This window comes from Chiloscyllium plagiosum, unplaced genomic scaffold (assembly GCF_037043375.1).
Source record: "Chiloscyllium plagiosum isolate Xiang-an unplaced genomic scaffold, Cpla_swu_hap1 HiC_scaffold_31, whole genome shotgun sequence".
Classification (NCBI taxonomy): domain Eukaryota; kingdom Metazoa; phylum Chordata; class Chondrichthyes; order Orectolobiformes; family Hemiscylliidae; genus Chiloscyllium; species Chiloscyllium plagiosum.
The window spans coordinates 66,951,954-66,975,538 of NW_028270169.1; the positions used below are offsets into that span (position 1 = coordinate 66,951,954).

At 44.9% G+C, this 23,585-nt stretch overlaps 1 long non-coding RNA gene across 1 annotated transcript in view; it reads right to left on the reverse strand.

Moving 5' to 3' along the window:
• Positions 1 to 23,585, reverse strand: part of LOC122551871 (uncharacterized) — a 51,055-nt gene that overhangs the window by 4,479 nt on the left and 22,991 nt on the right. The window contains exon 6 of the long non-coding RNA XR_015752262.1: positions 17,762 to 17,868. This is a non-coding gene — a long non-coding RNA (uncharacterized LOC122551871). The remainder of the gene's footprint in view (positions 1 to 17,761; positions 17,869 to 23,585) is intronic.

The window sequence follows — 23,585 nt, forward strand, 5'->3', positions numbered from 1 at the left end:
AGAATTAAGATCAGATGTAAGGTTTTGAGACAGCGGGAGATGAGCAAGTTTTTCTGCTGACTGTATTGGCTAGAAATATGCACAATATGCTGCCTATTATGGTGGTGCAATGATTGATAAAACCAAGATCTGAGGGAAATAAACTTGTAGAGTGTAGGGGACATATGGAGAATGAGAATATGGGACTGTGCTACAGAGAGCCAGCTTGGATTTGATGGGTCCCTTTCTGTGGTACAATGCATTTTATTTGTACTTGCTTAACTTGCTCTGGTCACTTGCCTTCAGGAATTAAATTATCCTTGAGATAAATCTGCTCAGTGTGCCTACTCAGACCAACACAGGCTGTCTTTCCACAGCAGGAGATGATGTTTATTGCTTTATGCTGGGTTGTTGGGGGGGGGTCCCCAGTTAGGTTACAAAGAACTGAACACCTGCTCCAGGGTGGTCTAACCAGGATTGTTATTATCTCCGAACATTTCGACCCACACCAATACATGAAATGCTTTCTGACAGACTGAGGAAATAAACTATGTTCCTTCCACATACAGCAGGGCAGTGATATCCATATCCTGGTACACGGAGTGACTGCACAATGTCTGTTTGGGATTTACAAACCCTTCCCGTTTCATAGAGACATGCCTTGGACTGTCCCAATCCTGGGAAGGGCTGTGTCAAAGGATTCAGACAAAACCACATCCAGCTCTGACAGTCACTCTGTTTATCAGTGTCAAAAAGTGTGGTGCTGGAAAAGCACAGCAAGTCAGGCAGCATGTGAGGAGCAGGAGAATCGACGTTTCAGGCATAAATCCATCATCAGGAATGTGGGGAGGAGGGTCCCACGGTGGCTAAGAAATAATTGGGTTGTATGGTTTATTGGAACCTAATTATCAAAAGGTTTTCAACAAGAAATAGCAGCATTCAGACTGGGCAGTAACACACCTACACGGTGTGTGTAACTGTCTGCCAGCATTTATCTGAAATGGCAAAACACCAGTGCAGCCACACCAGGGAGAAGCTGGGGAAATATGGGGAATGTCAGAAGGGAATTCTTTACCTATCCCACCTGGAAACGGGCCAAACCAGTCGGACTGGGGAGAAGCTGTCACCTGCTCTGTGTGTGTGTGTGTGTGTGTGTGTGGGGGGGGTGGAGGGGGTGGGGGGAGGGATTCACTCAGGCATCCATCCTGCTGGGACACCAGTCAATTTACTGATAGCCACAGTTGAAGGATTTTTTTTCTCTTGTTCACACCAAGGAATGAACAATGGTTTTGGCAGTTATAATGTTAATAAAGTTACGTATGTGGAGAACTTAGTTTTGGAATTTGTTCTCACCATCGTTGAACATATCCCGATTCACACTGGGTAGAGACTTTTATTTTCCTTTATTCATTCACAGGATGAGGGTGTCACTGGCCCAGCAGCATTTACTGCCCATCCCTAATTGCCCAGAGGGCAGGTAAGAGTCAACCACATTGCTGTGGGTCTGAAGTCACAATGTAGGTCAGACCAGGTAAGGGATGGCAGCTTCCTTCCTGAAAGGGCGTTAGTGAACCAGATGGGTTTTTTCTGAAAATCGGTTAATGGTCATCATTAGACACTTAAATTCCAGAGCTTATTTTTATTGAATTCAAATTCCCCCATCTGCTGCAGCAGGCTTTGAACTCAGGTCTCTAGAACGTTATCGGGGGCTTTGGATTAACTGTCGAGTGACAATACCACTCGGTCAGTACTTCCCCACATCGCTGTCCATCTGCACAGAGTGAACAGTGATTTTCTGGGTCATCAAGACTAGTTAATCATGCGTAAGTTTGCTGAATGATTGCAGGAGTTGGATGTTGATTGGCTATTGACATCCATCTCTGAACCATGTATTCTGGGGTTTGTTTCTGATGATGATTGGAAACCAATCAGTCTTGTTATCTTTTGGGGATTAAAAACAGTTTCCGTTAGCTTTCTGTTAAATTCATGGCAATCAAGCCGATCCCATTACTCTCAGGCAGATTAGTTTCTGTAGAAGGACTCTCCATCTCCCCAACCTCCTCCATCCTCACCCCCAACAGTACAATAATCTCATAGAGTATCTTTATGACTATGAAGGAGACAATCTGATCAGCTGCTTCTTTCCTACTCCTATGTCACGTGGCTCTGAAACTCCCCTTGCTGCAGTTGTGATCCTGCATCATTGTACAGTGTTGCTCGTATTTCCTGTCTTGGCCTATCAGTGTTCATGATACTGCATATAGCTTCTTGTAAAGGGCCTAGAGTGTAAGAGTTTAGCACTTTCCTTCCAACAACAACAGTAGAGTTGTACTCCAACAAAGCTTACAGAATCACGGCCCAGCATGCCCCCAACTTACCTCTTACCATCAAACCACAGGATCAGCCCTCCTTCAACTGAGAGAATTCAGGAGGGCATGCCAGTAACAGCAGCATGAATACCTAAACATGAGGTGTTAACCTGATGAAGTTACCAAAGAAGACTACTTGTGTTCCAAACAGCATAAGCAGCAAGTGATAGACAGAGTGAAGCAATCCGGGAAACAACAGAACAGATCTAAGATCTGCAGTCCAGCCACATCCAGTTGTGAATGAAGTCAGAGCACAGCTGGAGTTCTGAGGACAGTTCTTTTCAATATAATAACCAGCAAGAATGTCAGACACATGGTGGGGAATCCCAGTCCCATGGAGTGCACATCCTGTTCCATGTGGGAAAACCAGGACACTTCTTGTGTCAGCAACAACCACAAGAACACAGAGGTCAGCAACACGGCCAACACACTGCACTCAATTCTGTTCCCCACAGTCCAGGGTGATGTGTTCTCACCAGAGAGGATTGATCAGAATGTTTCTCCAATTGGAGAATTTCTGCTCTGAAGAAGGCTGAACAGGCTGGGGATGATTTCCAAGGAGGATGAGCTGAGCTTTTATTGAAGTGATAAGATGCTGAGGAATCCAGATCGAGTGGATAGGAAGGAGCTATCCATTAACAGATGGATCAATAACTGGAGGTTTTAGATTGTAGCTAATTCTCAGAAAGAAGGGGAGGGGAGAATGTATTTCACTCAGAGATGGTGGGGAACAGAAACTCACTGATGGGGTGGTAGAGGCAGTAACACGCATCACATTAGTATAAAAGGACATGAATGTAACTGAAATGCTGGAACATGCAGGGCCAAGGATGAAGGTCTACATAATAGGATCATTATGATTTATTTGACATTTCTCCAGAATATTAAACTCCAGTTCAATTTGAGAATTTATGAACATAATCAGACCTGAGCTCCAAATGACAGAATAAATTTATCAGCAAGGTACAGCACAGATTAAGGCCACTTGGCACATCCTGCATGTATTGGATGTGATAGAACTACCCAGGCTTTACTTCGTTCTGTACTCACCAATGACAGCAACAATTTCAGACTGTGAACTCTGCCCTCTATGTTGTTATAATCTGTTTTTATAATATAAAACTTTGATAGCTGCACACTTTGTATCGTTGTTTCTTTCCCAGCCCTAACTCCATTCCCGTGGCCTTGAGGGACTATCATTCCTGCTGTTTAATCTCTCCTGCCTTCCCCGTGTGACAGACTGACTTTTTGTCCTTGTCGCACTCCACCTTTCTCACAACCTGTTACATTTCTGATGGTTCCCAGATCTCTGTAACTTTCACTGTGTCCCCTGGGTCAATGGCTCGAGTTTGGAATTCTCTTCCTTCAGAGATAATTGGAAATCTTTCTGGTTGCAGTTTCCCCCAGATTTTATTTTCTAAAACACAGCACTTGCGTCAGAGAAATGTATTTGTGAGCCTTCATCGACAATCCCAAGCATTTGGATGTAATTTGTGACCCTCCCACAGACGTGCAGCACTACTGGAATGGCCATGATAACATGGGCGGTGGTGTGCAAGTTAGGTAGTTTGGGTTAACCATGGCTAATGTGGGTTTATGTGGGTAGGGTGGGAGAGCAGGTCATTGCAGACTCTATGGGCCGAATTGCCTCGTTCTGCACCCATGGGATTCTGTGACTCTAACTAGGTTTGATTGTCGTCACGTTTTCCTCATGCCAGGTTCATTCAGCTCAGGTACACATGCTTCCTTTATGTTTCTGTGGGTGCTCACTCACTCCTTTCCTTCTGTTTTACAGCAATTTCACACTGTACATGAGGATAAGAATGAATTTGTAAATACAAATACTCCAACCAAATCCCCTCACAGATCAGGACCTGTTTCTGCTGTTGACATAACTCACAATGGACAGGAAAATAAAGGTTCAGTCACAAACCTTATCGGAACACAGAGGTTGTAATGACCAGGAAAGGCTAAACAGCTTAAAACTCTTTTCTTAAGAAAAAGAGGAGACTGAGAGACAAGCTGTCACAAGTAGGAAGCTTTGTGCCTGTGTTTTCAGAGAGTGATATTGAAATCATTGGGTTGGAAGCATGTTTCATTGCCCCAGGTCATCAAAGGTGCTATCCAAATATGCATCTTTCTTTCTGTCTATCTGTCTGAGTTAACAATCAGATGGACAGGTCAATGTCTGAGTGTTTTCCCAAATCCCCGATTGAATCTGCCTCCCCCACAATCTCAGGTGCCTCACCACTCACTGGATCACGGAGAAACTCTGCCGTTACAATGAGAACTGTCTTTGCTGTCGCCTCTCCTCGTGCTTCCGCCTAACCCCGACTTCCCTTCATTAAATCCCAGCTGCCTCTAGTCCACACACATGGGCATGTTGAAGAGCATGACAGGAGAATGGATTGAAACCGAGAATTCAATAGACAGAATGAGAGAGGAAGGAGGAAATAAACGGGTTTTGTGGATCCCAGGGGATACAGATCCCAGGGGATACAGACTCCAGGCTGAGTCCTTTGTGGGCATTCCCGCAGTAATACGAGAGAGAATTCCATGATGAGAGTTAAACCCGGGTGGCAAGACAGGGAGCCACTGAACATTAGCAGGTTTAGTTCAAACACAGGAGGTTTGTTCAGTCAGTAACAGTGTGTTTGACATGGAGGTGAAGTGAGCAGTGAGGGGAAATCTTGCCACAAGCTGCAGATGGACAACTTTCATTGGAACAGGAAGCGGCCATTCAGCCCCTCAACCCTGCTTTGCCATTCAATGGATCATGGCTGATTTGTGGCCTAACTTGCAGTGTTCAAACCTCTCCAAACTCATCAATAAACTCCTCTGCAACAGACAAGATCAATATTGAAAAATCTAACATCTGCAAATGCTGGGAAATCAGGAACGAAAAGAGACATTGCTGAAAAAATTCAGCAGATCTGGCAGCATCTGTGGAGAGTGAACCGTTGGGTCCAGTGACCGGTCAGGTGACCAGCTGCAGCTGACCTTTCTGCCTTTTCTGTAACACTCTCTGGAACAGGTTCTGGTGCGAGGGGAATGAGACTGTCAATAACAACTGATAAAACAGGAGGACGTGCTCAATCAGAATAAAACCCATTTTGGTCTTTCACTTTTAAATCAACTGCAAACATTATTCATTATCATTTCAGAAATAAGATAATAGGCCAGAAATCAATTCTTCGTGTCATTGGGTCTGGGAAACTGTATTAATTCTGACCTTGTCCAGCCGACATGTGAAGACACTGAATAATGGGGTTGATTCTGAACGATCTCTTGAGCAGTTAGAATGGATGGCAAATGCCCCAGCAAGTGATGCTGTGATCTCATGAACAAACAAAACAAATCTGATCGCTGTGGTTAGTTGTGAACTCGCCAGTGTTATTGGAAGAGGACGAATGGGAAGGTTTATGGGGTAAAGGCAGAAGAATAGCATTCGGTGAGGTGATCCTTTGGAGAGCTGATCAGCCAATCAGCCTCCTTTCGTGCAGTAACAATTCTGTGAATATTTCATTCTGAGCCCTCGAAGGAAATATCTGGGCAGAGTTTATAAAGAGGTCAGATTGCATGAGTGTCTCGGTGAGCACAAGTGAGACATAGGTTTTGGGATGGATTAAATTATATTTTATACATTTGCATAGTCATCAACATTACAGTAGTTAAAAGTGGGATTGATCAAGGGAGTGGAATTAGAGCAGCAAATAAATCTTAAACATTTATGCAGCTAAAGGGGATGCTGGGTAAAGATACCGTAGATAGTGCTTATTTTATTCCAGGCACTCCAGCCAGTGAGCACAACCTCCCTGTATCTGTCTTCTCGAGCTCTTGAAGGTTTTTGTTCATTTGAAGTGTTTCATGTTTAGATACTCCAGAGAAGACAGCTTCAAGCTCCTCAATCTCTCCTGCCAGGGCATGTTACTGGCTGCTTCATGGACTGGAACTGGCAATTGAGACTGAAAGGTTACTGTATAAAATATCTTCAATGGTATTGCCAGACGTGAGTGGTTTTAGGACAATGACCTTGACTTACGGGCATTGAGTGTCAGAGCACTTCCTGTTGTGGGGCATCCTGTTTAGATACAATCTATTGATAACTATTAGAACTGACTTGCACTGGCTCCGTCAAAGTGGTCGGATCATTATGGCTGTCATCGAAGCTGGTAACAAACTTCCCATGGGTTAAAAATCGTAAATAATAGAGTAGGTACGAGGTCTGATGGCACTGCTGGAGTATTGATGTTGCTGTTAATCACATTAACTCGGCTGGAGTTGACTGAATTTATATTGTCTCTTTATGAATCTCAGGATGTCTCTCTGGGCAGTAAGTCTCCACAAGTAGCAACGTGACAGTGAGCAGGGATAATCTGTTTTGATTTAAGTTGTGATTGTTGGAGTCCAGCCTTGGTCAACAGCCTGTGTGGAGTTCCCACATTCTCCCCATGATAGTGTGGGTCCCCTCCAGGTGCTCTGGTTTCCTTCCACAGGTCAAAGATTTGTGGGTTAGGTGGATCAGTTGTGCAAAATTGTCCACAGTGTCCAGGATTGTGCAGACTCGGTGGATCAGCCATGGGGAAATGCAGTGTTACAGGGATGGAGTGCTCCAGGTGGGATGCTCTTTGGATGGTTGGTGGGGTTTCATGGGCCAATGCTCTCCTGCCACACTGTCGGGATTCTATTCTATGATTGAGGATAAGGGCTATACTGCAGGGTGTCCTTGGCGAAGGAGCATGTGGTATGTATCAATGCTCTCGATGCCTTTAAATAGAGGTAGGCATCCCAGGGGATACCGTGCTTTATCTCCACTGCTGCCCCCTCACCCCTAACTCTACTTTGATTTGGTCCCTTCCCACTCTGTCATTTGTAATGGTTTGCTTTGCCCATAATGGGCTTTGTTTGTAAATATTCAATTGTTTACACGGGTGGTTTACTGCTGGTGATTGTATATTTACAAAAGCCAATATGGTGTAATGATGATTTTGATGGTGGGAAGGTTGCTGTGATAACACTTCTGGGAAGGAGAAATGGGGGGAAAAAGAACACTTCACAGCTCAAAGAAGGAGAACTGAAAAGCAGTTAAATCAAACCAAAGGTTCAGACAGGGAGGGAATATTTCCCTGGAGTGAGAGTAACTGGAAAGTGATGGTGTCCGGGAATAGACAGGATTTTGTTTTACAGGGCGTTTGAAATTTTTAAAAACTGTTATATTCAGATAGTTTCATTTATTTTCTTTTAGTTTTATTTATTGTGGAATAAATAGCTACAATATTTTAAAAGCAAATTCACAAACCTTGTGTTAAAGACAAATGTTAAATAAATCCATCAAATCATCCCTCACTGAAAACTGATGTGGAAGTGCATTCGCCTGCAGAATCCCTGCCCTGCCTACTTCTTCCTACCCGGGCTCCATGGCTATATACATACCTGGGAGATAGCAGCAGGAGGCCATTCGGCCTTTCAATCCTGCTCCACCATTCGATGGGAAACAGCTGACCATCTAGCTCAGTCTCCTGTTCGTGCGGTGTTCGAATCCCCTTTCATGACTACCTCAAAGAGCTATATCTAAGTCCTCCTTCGGCTTCACTGCCTTTTGTTCCAGTGGCGTTTCTGTGTAACTGTGTAGGTATAGGCAGGGGTAATGTGATGGTGCTGCCTCCTGGAGGATGCACTCAGCGTCCCTCGTCATCGTACAGTAACATCAATTGGGTTTCAGCAACTCGAGATAGAAACCGTTTCCAGGATATGGGCATCACTGGCTCAGTCAGCATTTATTCCCCATCTCTAGTTACCCTTGAGAAGATGGTACTGAGCTGCTGTCTTGAACCATTCACAGTCCATTTGGTGCAGATAGACCGACAATTTTGGGAGGGAGAGTGGTGCAGGATTTTATACGAGTGATTCTCCATCTTTGGTTCTTCAAATGTTGTTAATTTAATCACGATCTGCACATGATTTTGAGATTTTGGTCCGTAAATCTTCACCATCTAGCACCCAGTATAAATGAATATGTACAGATTAGAAATTCAGAGCAGACAATTCTAGTTTTGCTGGGATATCTTTTCCCCCTTTCTTCCCCAAAAACTTCCCCAGCCCACTTACTCTCTCCCACCATTCTGACTCTGCTACCCCTAATGTACACCCTTTCCATTCTCATAGAGTTACTGATAAACAGCTCCATGCCACCACTTCCCGTCCCTGGTTCGATTCTGCACCCTTTCTGGGCTCACTTCCTTTCCCTTCAGTGGCTGCAAGTCAATAATGTAACAGCAGAATGAGACAAATGGAAACAGACAGGGAGGTGACAGATCCTGGACAGAAGAGGAACCTTCAGTCTGGGAGAATGGGTCACATCCTTCTTTGTTTCTCATTGGTCGATTCCAGTGTTATGACAAGTTGGGAATGGAACTTGGTCCCATGTGGGTGTGGTGACACTTTGACCCTCTAACAGATCAATACAAGCAACTACGTTCCTCCTCCAGACAATCACAGTGTGAAATACTTTCCACTAGTTACCCCAAAGCACACGCTCCAAAACCCACCAACATTTTGTACGTGTGCAGTGCCGGGTTTCCCCACAGACGTGCGGTCCCTGCCTCGGAATTTGGGAGTTGCAGTCCCCATGCAGCCACTGGAGCTCTGTCTCTGGAACGTGAATGAAAAGTGTGGGGTGGAGAATGTTGTGCATTGGATTCCCATTCAGACACATGGGACATTTGGGCCGTCACTGGAATTTACTGAGACATCCACTTAAACAACCTGATTTCTGATGTAAGGAACATAGATTCAGCCAATTGGGGGATAGGGAGGTTAATAAGGCACAGTAGGTTTTAAGCAGAGGTGGCTCAGTGGCTAGCACTGCTGCCTCACAGTGTCAGGGACCTTAGGCGACTGTGTGGAGTTTACACATTCTCCCCATGTTTGCATGGTTTCGTGCAGTTCTCCAGTTTCCTCACACAGTGTAAAGATTTGCAGGTTAGATGGATTTCCCATGCTAAATTGCTGATAGTGTCCATGCACGTGCCGGTTAGACAATTAGCCATGGGAAATGCAATGTTACAGGAATGAGTGGGTCTGAATGGGATGCTCATCATAGGTTGGTGTGGACTCGATGGATGAATACCCTGTTTCTGCACTATAGGGACTCTATTCTATTCTCATGAGGAAGAATGTACTTGTCTCGATGTGTTGTGAATCTGTGGAATTCCCTATTCAAAATGCGGTGGATGCCAGGACAATGAGTCAATTTAATGAAGAGATACAGATGTTGGAGATAATGATTTTGCAATTTCAATATGAGGGGAGACTGATTTATGGTTTTAGATTGTGTCGTACATTCACAGCGTCCAGAATACTCTGTTGTGAATATCTATCCGGCACTTTATTACAAAGCCAAGGTCACTGACAATGAAAACCAAAACACCCAGGAAACATCGTCTCACCTCGTAATCTAATAAAAGACTTCTGATCAGTCTGGTTGAATTTAGAACACAGATGGAAAACTGGAAGATTAGATCCAATCCCAAGATCCTGTGCTTAAACAAAGGAGACTACAATAGGATGAGGCAGAAGTTGGCTAATATAAACTGAAAACAAAGACTTTATGGTGGGAACGTTAACGCACATTGGGGGAATACCAAAGCAATTTTTCGAAGTGCTCAGCAAAAGTATATATCAGGGAAAAGGAAGGACTGTAGGAAAAAGGAATAATCTGCCATGGGTGGCTCAGGAAATAAGGTAGTCTATCAAATTGAAATAGAAAACATACAAATTGGCAAAAGCCAAGGAGAAACTAGGAGATTAGAAAAAAAAATTAAAGATCAACAGAAAACAAGATGGGATTGGGGGAGAAAAGTGATAAGTAGCTATCCCACAGGGCCAGAATAGCTGTTTACACTGTTTGAGGGGAACTTATTGTGTGGGGAACATATGGCCTCTGTAATTGTTGAGGCATTTAACTGTTACCATAGAGATAATCCTGATCAAGTGAAAAATCACAGCACACCCCAAAAGCTTGTACTGCCAAATAAACCTGTTGGATAATAACCTGTTGTGTGATTTACAACTTTGTCCACCCCACCACCGGCTCCTCCACATCAGAATTCTGATAGATAACCCACTGAAACTGAAGCATCTGTCAGATACTTGAGGGAGCCACGGGGGCGTGGGGGAGGGGTGTGTCCTTTAACCACAAAATGCTGAACTGAACTAGACTTTCTAACTGACCGTTGCCATGGAGATAATACTGAGAGACAGTCTCTATTCAATGTCCCAAACCACAAAGGTATAAGAATGGGAGTGGCACATCGGACAGGCGGGGAGTTACCTGATGCTGCCTGGAGGTGTTCTGCATGTACATTATCCAGGTAACTGCCATGTCTCATCAATAAAGACTCAAAGAAGACCACTCAGAGTTCTGTGCCTAGTTATTCCTATCCAGCAGGGTTCAGGAATATGAGTGCACAGCAGTAGGTCTTCACCGTGGAGGATACGAAGAACATGGCAGTAATTGATAAGGAGACTAAAGAAGGTGAGGACCTAGATAATAACCATTATCGTGAAAGAGTTAGAACTGGGCAAGCTAATGGAGCTAAAGGTACACAAGTCTCATTGCCCTGATGGAATACATCCCAGGATACCAACAGAGTTAGTGGGAGAAATAGCAAATGCACTTAGAGTTTTAGAATCCTACAGCAGAGACAGGCCCTTTGGCCCACACTGGCCCATGCAGACCAGAATGTCCATCCACGCTAGCCCCAATTCCCTGCACTTGACCCATTTGCTTCTGACCCCTTCCTATCCATGTATTTGTCCAAATGTCTTTTATCTGTTGGGAGTGTTCCTGCCTGAACCACTTCCACTGGCAGCTCATTCCATATACATACCACCCTCTGTGTAAAACAGTTGCCCCTCAGCTTCCCTTTTATTCTTTCTCCTCTAACCTTAAACTGATGCAATCAAGCCGTCCAATCCTTGAGTTCCTGGGAAAAAGACTGAGTGCATTCACCTTATCCAGGCCTCTCATGGTCTTATACACTTCTAGCAAAGAAACCCCTCCGTTTCCTCTGCCCTAAACATCAAGTCCTCACTTGTCTAACCTCTCTCTATAACTCAGACCCCTGAGCCCTGGCAACATCCTTGTAAATTGTTCTGCACATTTTACAGTTTAATAACTGAAATCTACATTACATTCATCATATTTCCAGTATTTCCCCACAGCGCTGGAACCGACGTGACAATGGCAATGGATTACAATCCATGATCGAGAATGAACTCCTTTACAACAATCCCGTTTTCATAGTGTTTCCCATGGTGCAGGTATCCTTGTGTCTTTCTGGTTGCATGGTTAATAAAAGACTTGTCCTTCGACAAAGCAAAGTTGTGGCTTAATTGTTCGTGGGAAATGTGCCATGATTTTTCAGAATTTCAAAAACAAATGAAACCTCTCTCCCCAGTCACCATGCTGACATGGACTTGGCTGTGTCTCAGTACTTTTGCAGTCACACTGAGATTTGAAATATTCGCTCACGGACAGAATGCACACCTTTCCTTCCAGATGAAAAGGCCAATGATATTCAGATCGGCACGGATCAAGTAACTATCACATCTGAACATGAAGTTCAATTTGAATTTCACATTTGCAAATCCACCCTTTCAGTACCAAACAACATAGCACCCAAGTTACCACTGTTAATACAGGATGGAAATTCATAAGACAATTGTAGTATCAAACTGTAGTTTCCTTGTTCCCCCAAAGCTTTAAGCCTCAGTCTCACAATTTCTCTCTTCTGTGAACTAAAATCCAAACCAATCCCCTCACTCCTTTCCTCCACACCCGGTTCTCACACACTCTCTCATCGAATTCAGTTTCCCAGCTCCTGATGAGAACTATCCTGCATACACTGCTTCCTGCACATTGTGGCCATGACCCATCTTACTAAAATGAGCCAAATTAGAATTCTAATTGCAGGCCCATTCTTGTCCCTTTCCGAAACAACCCTGAGTCTTCACAAAAGAGTTTTGATAACTTTCTGCAAAATGCTGCACCACTGATAGTCTGATCACATGTCAGGGTAGCAAGAAAGGGGCCATTCCCCTGGGTCCTGCTCCCAGAGGGATGAAGCTGCTAATGATAGATTAATCCCTCACACCCACAGCCTCCTTCCCAGGCACTGACCGATACTGCGCATACTCCTACAGTTGCCAGCACTGCACCCATGCACTGGTCTCCCCTCCGACAGCACGTGCTCCCAATTATACAGGAGTCTGGTTGATTGACAGCAGCTACTGCCCAATATATCAGAATCCCTACAGTATAGAAACAGGCCCTTCGTCCAAACAAGTCCATACTGACCCTGCAAACAGTAACTTACACAGACCCATGCCCCCCTCCCCCCCACTAATGTAACTAATACTATGGGCAATTTAGAATGGCCAATTCACCTGCCCTGCACATCTTTGGATTGTGGGAGGAAACCCGCTCAGACACAGGGAGAATGCGCAAACTCCACACAGACTTCGCCCATGGCCAGAATCGAACCCGGGTACCTGGTGCTGTGAGGCAGCAGTGCTAACCACTGAGCCGTCTCTATAGGGTGGAGGTGGCTTGGCTGGAGGACTGGGACAATGGGATTGTGAACAATGAATGAATGTGGAGGACACTGGGGGATGGACAGGTCAGTGAGGGACAGGATCAGTGCAGCAGCAGGAGGGGATCCTTTACAAACTGAGCAATGGGAGAGTCTGACAGGAGAGAAACTACAGGAAGATTCTGTTTGGAGGCTCAGGCAGGGACAGCAGGGAGACAGCATGGCTTGGGCAGGTTTACTAATCAACCTCTTCAAAGATGCTGTTACTCAACTCTGAGCCCGATCCTCCTAGTCCAGAGGTAAGGACATTTATACTCTTTCTTGGTGGGCAAGGGACACAGGGACTAACTTTCAAAAGGAACTCACCTGTGTTGGTGACATTAGCAAGACTCAATACAGACTCACTGACAAAATGCTGGCGTACTTGAACTTCATTCAGAATATCAACACCTTTTACTGGGCAACGCAGACCCCGATCTACAGAGTTAAATATTGGATACTAATGATAGCTTTGTGCATGGGAAATCATATCTCATGAATTTAACTCCGTTTTCTTTTTGAAGAAGTAACAAAGAGGATTGCTGAGGTTAGAGCATGGACATGATCTACATGGACTTCAGTAATGTGTTTGACAAGGTTCCTCATGGGAGACTGATCAGCAAGGTTAGATCACATGGAGTACAAAACTGGCCCGAACTTAGAAGCAGAGGGTGCTTTTCAGGCTGGAGGCCTGTGACCAGTGGAGTGTCACAAGGATCGGTGCTGGATCTACAACTTTTCGCCATTTATATCCATGATTTGGAGATGAACATAAGAGGTATTGTAAGTAAGTTTGCAGATGACACCAAAATGGGAGGTGGAGTAGACAGTGAAAAAGATTACCTCAGAGTACAAGAGGATCTGGATCAGATAGGTGAATGAACTGAAGAGTTCAGTTTAGAAAAATGCGAGCTGCTGCATTTTGGAAAAGCAAACTTTAGCAGGACCTATCCAGTTAATAGTAAGTTCCTGGGGAGTGCTGCTAAACAAAGAGTCCTTGGAGTGCAGGTTCATAATTCCTTGAAAGTAGAGTAGCAAGTAGATAGGATAGTGAAGGCAGCAGTTGGTCTGCTTGTCTTTACTGGTCAGAGCATTGAGTGTAAGGGTTGGGAGGTTGTATTGTGGCTGTACAGGACATTGATTCGGCAACTTTTGTAATATTCCATGCAATTCTTGTCTGCTCCCGATCAGACTGATATTCTAAAACATGAAAGGGGCCCGAAAAGAAGTACAGGATGTTGCCAGGGTTGGATAGGCTGTTTTCCCTGGAGCGTCAGAGGCTGAACAGTGACCTGAAAGAGATGTTTAAAATCAGGCCGGTCATGGATAGAATAAATAGACAAGATATTTTCCCTGCGGATAGGGGAGTACAGACTAGGGGACTGGGAGGGGAGGGTAGACAGAGAAGGTGTGGGCGGAGGGTCAGAGATGGTGGCTGGATCGAGAGGGTTGGGACAGAAATGGGTGGGGACAGAGAGGAGGGATAGAGAGGGGAGGCACAGAAATGGATGGGGACAGAAAGCGGGATTTGAGAGGAGGGGAACAGTCGGGGGGATAGAGGGGGCGACCGATAAAGAGGGGGAACAAACTGAGGGGGGGGAACCGACGGAGGGGGGAAAGATACGGGTGTGTGACCGACAGGCGAGCGTTTGACAGAGGGGGGACAGAAAGAGGAGGTGACAGATGGGGGGACAGACCGACAGATTGTGGGATAGACCGACGAGGTGAGGGGGGCGACAAAGGACTGACAGACAGAGAGAGGGGAACCAGACAGAGTGGGGGGAGACGGGGGGGAACAGAGAGGGGGAAGATGGAGAGTTATTTTATAGATCTACAACTCAACCCTGTTCTCGCTTTCTCCTCCTCACCTTAATTCCCTCTGAAGGGCTCAGAACAACTGCATAGTTCCTGGAAAGTGGAGTTTCAGGGAGATCAGGTTCTGAATATGGCATTTGGGACACTGACCTTTAATAGAATGCACTGGTCAATAAATGGACACTGGTTTGATTCCACTGTCTGTGTGGTGTTTGCACATTCTTCCCGTGTGTCTGCGTGGGCTTCCTCTGGGTGCTCAATTTCCTCCCACAATTCCAAAGACATGCAGGTTAGATGGATTCGCTTTGGGTCATGGTAGGTTACAGAGTTAGGGTGGAATGCTGTTCCGATGGTTGGTATGGTCTCATGGGCCGAAAGGTCTACTTCCACACTGTGGGGATTCTGTCACTGAGTATAGGGATTAGGAGGTCACGTTGTGGCTGAGTAGGGCATTGGTGAGGCCAGTTTTAGAATACTGCATTCAATTGTGGTCTCCATGATTTCAGAAAGATGTTACCAGAATATGACTCAACCTATTAATGGCAAGTTCTTGGGAAGTGTTGACAAACAAACAGACCATGGAGTGTGGGTTGATAGTTCCTTGAAAGTGGGGGTGAAGTTAGATAGGTCAGTGAAGGTGGTGTTTGGTATGCTAGCTGTTATTGGGCAGTGCATTGAGGATAGGAGCTGGGAGATCATGTTTCGGTTGCACAGTTTATTGGCTTGGCCACTTTTGGAATCCCCAGACTGCTTTCAATTCCAGTCTCCCTGTTACAGGAAAGATGTTGGGAAACTTGCAAAAGTTCAGAAAAGTTTTACTAGGGTGCTGCCAGTATTGGAACATTTGAACCACAGGGAGAGGCTGAATAGGCTGAGGCTATTTCCCTGCAGCACTGGACAGTTTAGGTGGCTTTATCGAACTTTATAAAATTATGAGGAGCAATGAAAGGGTGACTAGTCATGGTTTCTTTTTTCCCAGGGTAGGGGAGACCAAACAAATATGAATCTTTATTCCAAAGTGGAAATGACAAATTCTAGAGGAGAGATGGCAAGTAAAGAGGATATGAAAACTGAAACAACTGAAGATGCTGTAAACCAGGAAGAGAAACAGAAGTTTCTGGAAAAGCTCAGCAGGTCTAGCAGCATCTGTGAAAAGAAATTAGAGTTAACGTATCTGAGGAAGGGTGACCAGACCAGAAACTTTAACTGATTTTTCTTCACAGATGCTGCATGACCTGCTGAGCATTTCCAACAACATCTGTGCAAGTTTAAAGGGAGTTGGTTGAAGTATATACCTGAGAGTAACTTTATAAAGTGCGAGTGAGACCACATCTGGAGTAATGACAGAAGTTTTGGTCCCTTTATTTTTGGTCCCTTTTTCGTCATTTCGTCAGATACATTTCACAAAAGAGTGACTGGGATGATCCCTGGTTTGCAGGGATTATTTTTTAAGAAATGACTGAAGAAAGTGGGATTCTATGCACTGGATTTGGGAAGAATGCGAGGGGATCTCATTGTAACATGCAGGATATTTAAGGAGTTTGACAGGGTAAATACTGAGAGGATGTTTCCCATCATGATGGAGTCTGGAACCAGATTCTGGGATAGTCGCGGAATCACGAGCTCTGTTGTGGATTCGACAAGTTTAAGGCAACACCGACATGAGTCAGGGGTTTCAGTAGCAATGGAGCTGGAATGAGGTGGAGATAAGCAACATTCCAAGAGATTGGAATTCCTAGTGTTTGTGATTGTGTAGATGTCTGATCAGAAGATCAGCTTGGGGTCAGATATGAGAGCAATATTGTGAAGAGTGTGGTTCTGCCTCAGACAGTTCCCAGGGAGAGGGAGGAGCTTAGCAGTAAGGGCAAGTGTTTTGTAATAGCAACTGAAGGCAATGGGTTTAATCATTGCAATGTTCCATTGCAGGAAATTGCAGCCAATCGCGTAGTGGCAGTGTGATGAGCAGCTTGATAACTGAGTAATGGAGAGGGATTATGGTAAGGGAGAGCTGGGCATTGTCAGTGTACATGTGAAATCAAACACGGTGCTTTTGGACAACGTCACCTCCTGGCAGTATATAGGTGAGAAACAGGAGGGACCAAGGAGAGATCCTTCAGGGACACCAGACACAAGGAATTCAGAAAGGAAAGCGAAAGTCGGGATGGAGCAGGTTTTTCCAACAACGGTGGGGTCAAATATTAGTTTGTAGCAGAATGTGAGAGAAGGACATAACCAGAAAAGACAGACGGGTAGAACAAGGAACAATATCTGTGAATTGGGGAGGGGGAGCCCAACTCCAAAAGCATTATTTCTATATTAGTGACATCACCCAACTCCATCCTAGCCTCAGCTCATTTACTGAAATAATCGTCCATCTCTGTGTTATCTCGAGACTTCCTTGTACAAACACACTTTTGGCCAGCCTCCCACATTCAACATACATGAAATCTCAAGAGTATCTAAAACCCTACTTCCCAAGTGCTCACTTGTACCAAAACTTGTTGATCCATCAAAAGGCTCCTATTAACAAGCAACAATTTAAAATTCTCAACCTTGATGTACTTCCTGGCTGTGAACATCCCTGTCTCCCTGCACCGCACAACTTGTGAGACCCCGACAACTCATTTTCTTTCAGACTCAACGATGACTTTATTCATTGCTTCACCTGTCGAGCTGTTTCTACTGTTGCCAAGGCAACACGGTCTGGAATCACCACCCCCCCCCCCCCCACCCCAACGCCCTCAGACCTGCTTTCCTCCTTTAAGGTCTTCCTGAAAACCTGCTTATTTGGCAATTCTTTTGAGCACCTGACATAATATCCCCATCTGTGGCCTTATGTCAGAAGTTCTCAATAGTATTTCTGTGGAATTATAAACATATAAAAATAAACAAACTGTCATTGATTTGCACGTAGATTGCCAACTCTTCAATGTTGCTGAGTGAATAATCTAAAACAGCTCTTACCCAAACACATTGTGGGAGCACCTTCACTACACGAACTGCAGCTGTACAACGAAGTCAAACATCACCTTCCCTATAGGCAATGGGGCTTTGGCACCGATCACTGGTATCTGTGGAGGTAGAAACAGACTGTTGATATTTCAGGGAGCGCAAAATGCATTATAGGGAGGGAAAATGGTGCAGAATTTGGATTTTCAAATTTGTGTTTTAAAATGTGCACTAAGTTCTGTAAAACCTCTCATCCCATACCGTGAAAATTTCCTCCTCTTCCTGATCTATGTCTTTCCTTTCCCCTGCCCTTTACCTTCACACATTTCCAATGCCTTGGCCACAACAACACTGTGCTGTCAGTGAAGTTTATCACGTGGTTGAGTATTGTCCCGCCCCACACTCACTCCGATTGGTTGAAGGACCAACTAGCACCTCTAGCCCCCGTTCCCCCACTCTTATTGGTCCGGCGCTGACATCAATAATCCGAGGCCCATTGTGGGCTGGAGCATGCTGTGCTTCCTGCTTTTGCTGCTGTTCATTTGGTATGAGAGAGAGAGGGCTCATCCCTGTTTCTCCTGATGTCAGACAATAACAACAACTACCTGCATTGTATGGAGCCTTTCACACTGAAAAATCTCTTAAAATGCTTCACGAATGATGGGAACGTTGATGAAAGAGAACGATTTTTAGATAAATCTTTAAGGCGTAGAGGGGGAGTTAGGGAGGATATTCCAAAGGTTTGTGTCCAATCGTGGAATGATATAGGTGTGGACCAGCTTATACTGGAGACAGTTAGTGGCTAACCATAGGTTAACAACCTCATGTCGTAGCCACCTACCCCACACACCAGACCTTGTTCTCACAGCCTGCCATTACACACTACCTATGGTTAGCCACTAACAGTCTCCATTAACAGCTAATCACCCTCCCCCAGCCAGAACATTATCTACTCCTTTACCCAACTGTTCTTCTCACTCTATCCCCACCCATCCTTTACTCCTTTTTTCCACCCCCCACACTAACTTCTGCACATAAACTGACTTTTTTTTCTCAGTAAGATCTGTCCTGAGGAAGGGACACTGGTTTGAATCTTTACCTGATTTCTCACCACAGATACTGCCAGACCAGCTGAGCTTTTCCAGAACCTCCTGGTTGTTGTTTCTGATTTACATCTTCCGCAGTTCTATTGGTTTTAATTTACCTGGAGCTTTTAATTCAGGTCCAACAGCCTCTGTCCCAGTCTCTGCTGTCTCTCCCAACCCTATCCAGTGACACTGCACCCGCACAGCTCATGGACATGTGTTGCCGTGCTGGCCGCACCCCTCACTCACTCCCATTGGCTGCAGGATCACACAGCCTCTCCTCCTATTGGTCTGGAGCTACCGTTAATTAAGCCGGCGCCGATTGAGAGGTGAGTGGTTGGCTCCTCCCTCTCTCTGCCCTGAGATGAGCTTCATCATTCACAGTGTGTGGGGCAGTATAACACAGCACAGGGCCTGGGGGCTATCAGCCCATTAGGGCTGTACTCTCTCCCTCTGGTGATGCTGCAAGTCTGTCCCAAGTCCCTTCCCATGTGCCCACAGCCCCCCAAATCTTGCCTTAAAAAGTAAAATTCTGTGTCTGTTTCAGAATACCTGCTGAATCTGTGTCATTCAGACTGTTCCAGATGCTCAGAACTTACTGAGTAAAATAGTGTTCACATTTTCACCTTGTATTATTTGCCAATTACTTGAAAGTAGTTACTAAACATTGTGACAGTGCTAACAATTCCTCTCTCTCTCTCTCTCTCTCTCTGCAATTTCAAGACTTTGGAACCAAATCTGCACCAGGTCGAAATCACTCCTTCACCTTCTCAGCTCCGAGGATAATTATCTGTGCTTCAGCTAGCTCTCCACACAATTTATTAAGATCAAAGAAACAGACCTTCGGTCCAATTCGTCTGTGCCAACAAGGAATCCTAAACTAATGGATTCCCAGTTACCAGCTATTGGCCTGTATCCATCAAAACACTTCCAATTCATGTACCCAAATGGAAGCTTTTTGAATGTTGTGATTTTTCAGCCTCCACTACATCATCTGGTAGCCCCTCCCATGCACACACTGCACTCAGCTTGAAAACGTTGCCATTTAGATCCCCTCCCTCTCAACTTAAACCCAGGTGCACTAGTTTTGGACCCACCTAATCTAAGGAAATCGGACCCCGGCTGCTCACCTTATTCACACCCCTCGTGATTTTATAAATCTCCATGAAGTCACCTCCCAGTCTTTGACTTACCAGAGAAAATAGTCCCAGCCTATTCCGCCTTTCCCAATAGCTCAAACCGTTCAACCCTGGCAAAGTCCTTGCAAATGTTTTCTGAACTCTTTCAAGTTTCTCAACATTATTCCAAGAACAGGGAGATTGGAAATGAAAATAGAATTCCAGAAAAGCTGTAATCAGCTCCTGTCCAGCCACAATATGACGTCCCAGCTTCTGTATTCAATGCATTGACCAATAACAGAGAGCGTTAGTGGAGTCCCATTTGCCAGCGTTCACCTTTATCGCTCTAAAACCTTCCTCTTCATATATGCAATCAGATGCCTTTTAAATGCAGCAATTGTACTAGCCTCCACTCCTTCCTCTGGCAGTTAATTCCATACTTGCAATGCCCTCAACATGAACAAGATGCCCCTTAGAACTCTTTTAAATCTTTCCCCTCTCACCTTAAGCCTGTACCCTCTAGTTCAGGACCTACCGAACTTGGGAAAAAGTCTCTGACTGCTCACCTTATCCATAACCTTCATGATTTTATAAGATCACCTCTCAATCTCCAACTCTCTAGGGAAAACAGTCCCAGCGTATTCAGCCTTCTCCAATAGCTCAAACCGTCCAACTCTGGCAAAGTCCTTGCAAATGTTTTCTGAACTCTTTCAAGTTTCTCAACATTATTCCAAGAACAGGGAGATTGGAACTGAAAACTGAATTCCAGAAAAGCTGTAATCAGCTCCTGTCCAGCCACAATATGACATCACAACAGCTGCATTCAATATATTGACCAATAACGGGGATCATACCAAAAACTGCATTCACTCCCCTGCCTCCCGGTGACTCTACTTTCAAGGAACTATGAACTGGCATTCCAAGGTCCCTTTGTTTAGAAATGTTCCCCAGGACTTTACCATTAAGTGTATACGTCCTGCCCTGATTTGCCTTTCCAAAATACAACAGCTCACATTTATCTAAATTGAACTCCGTCTGCCATTCCTTGCTCCAATGGCCCATCTGATCAAGATCCTGTTGTATTCTGAACTAACCCTCTTCACTTCTACTACACCTCCAATTTTGGTGTCTTATGTAAACTTACTGACCATACCTCATATATTCACATCCAAGTCATTTATTTAAGGGCCCAATATCTATTCTTGCAGCACACTGCTACTCACAGGCCTCCAGTCCGCAAAGCAACCCTCCATCATCATCCTCTGTCTACTACCTTCAAGGCAGTTTTGTAATGGCTTGCCCTCCCTGCGTTCCATGTTATCGAACCCTGCTAACCAGTCTGCTTTGTGGAACCTTGTCGAATGTCCATATAAACAACGTTCACCACCTGGATTAATCAATTTTCGTTGTCACTTCAAAACACTCACTCAAGTTAGTGAAACACGATTGACTATCCCTGGTCATTCCTTATCTTTCTAAATAGATGGATATCCTATCCCTCAGAATCCCTTCCCAACAACTTGCGTGCCACTGACTTCAGGCTCACTGTTTTCTTGTTCCATGGCCTCTTTTTATCACCTTTTATAAATAATGGTACCTCACCTGTCACTATTAACGATACAAATACCTCAGGAGAGGCCCAACAATTACTTCACTAGAATTCCAAAAAGCTCCAGGATAAACCTGATCAGATTCCAGGGCTTTATCCACCTTGATGCGATTTAAGATATCCGGTACCACCACCTCTGTAGCATGGACACTTTTCAAGTTATCACTGTTTATTTTTCCAAACTCTTGAGCTTCCATATACTTCTCAAGTAAAAATGATGTGAAATATTTGCATATCTTTCGCACCCCCTGTGGTTCCATAGACAGCCTTGTTGACCTTTAAGGGGTCCTATTCTCTGGTCCAGTTAATCTTTTGTCTGTGATATATTTGTTTAATCTCTTTGGGTCTACTCCAGGACATCCCAGAAAGGCCTACTTCACGGACCGTAATTTCCCTCTGACTTGCTCAACAATGCCCTCCAACACATGCTCTCTACGTCGCGCACCTCCGCCTTTACCCCACCCCTTCAGCCACAATAAATAATAAAACCCTGCAGTCTTCACTAATCTCCAGATAAAGCAAATTAACCTGTTATTTCTGCTGCCTAAAGTCAGACCCCACCACCAGAGACATATTTCCCTCCCCAACCCTATCTGTGTTCCGCAGAGACCATTCCCTCTGCAACCCCCATGTTCGGTCCACACTCTCTCACCAACCCACGCTTCACACACTTGACCCTCCCTTGCCGCCATGAGAAATGTAAAACGTGTGGCCACACCTCCCTCTGACCAAGACCTCAAAAGGATCTTTTCACATCAGGCAGAGATTTGCCTGCAAATCCCAAAACCTCATATACTGCATCTGGACACTATGGGAAATTTAACATGGTTCATCCAACTAACCTACACATCTTTGGACTATGGGAGGAAACTGGAACACCCGAAGGAAACCCTCACAAATACTGGGGAAAATGTGCCAACTTGAACACAGGTCAGGTTTTGTTCCTTCTCTAGTCGGTACATCCAACAAACAATCAGAAATGTTCTCGTACACACTGAACAAACACCTTTCCATCCAAGTCCTTAACACTACATCACTCCGAGGCTATGCTGGTAAAGTTAAAACCACTTATCATTGCATCCATATTATTCTTATAGATAACTGAGGTCTCCTGGTAAAATTGTGTCTCAATTCCCCGCTGACTATTGGCAGAGAGCCTATAATACAATCCCAGTAAGATGGTCATCCCTTTCTTATTTCTCAGTACCAACCAAATAACTTGCCTGGATGTACTCCCAGGAACATCCTCCCGAAGCCCAGCCATAATGTTATCTCTAATCAAAAACACCTCTCTGTTGGCCCCTTTCTATCCTTGCTATAGCATCTATACCCTGGAACATTAAGCTGCTAGTCCTATCCATCCCTAAATGATGCCTCTATAATTGTTGTAATATCCCAGTGCCATGTTCAAAACCATACCCTGAGTCCACCTCCCTGACCTGTCAGGACTATTGCACAGAAATAAATGCAGTGCAACTGGTCCATGGCACCTAATTCTGTGGCTTGGTCTTGCCTGCCTTGACAGTCTGACTGGTGAACAGTACCAGCCTCAGACTCACCTCTTTTCTCACTATCTCTTTAGGATTACCCCGACTCCCTCACTGATTAATGCCTCCCGAGTGGCACTAGCAAATCTCCCTGCTCGTCGGGACCCCATGCTTTCCCCTTCCTATGCCATTGGTACCAATGAATAATGTCCTCCCACTGGTTATTTTCCCTTTTGAGAATATTCTTCTCCCTCTGTGAGACATCCTTGACACTGGCACCAGGGAGGCACCACCCCATTCTGATGTCTCACTGTCAGCTGCAGAAATGGCAGACTGTGCCCCTGACTAGAGAGTGTCCTATCACCATCGATCGTGTGGAACTGGATATACTTCACATTATGTTAGAAGCCAGTCTCAGTACCAGTAACTTGGCTGTCAGTGCTACATTCCCCTGAAAGTCTATTACCACCTACATTTTCAAAAACAGTATACTTGTCCGAGATGGGGATAGCCACAGGAGACTCTTGCAGTTCCTGCCTA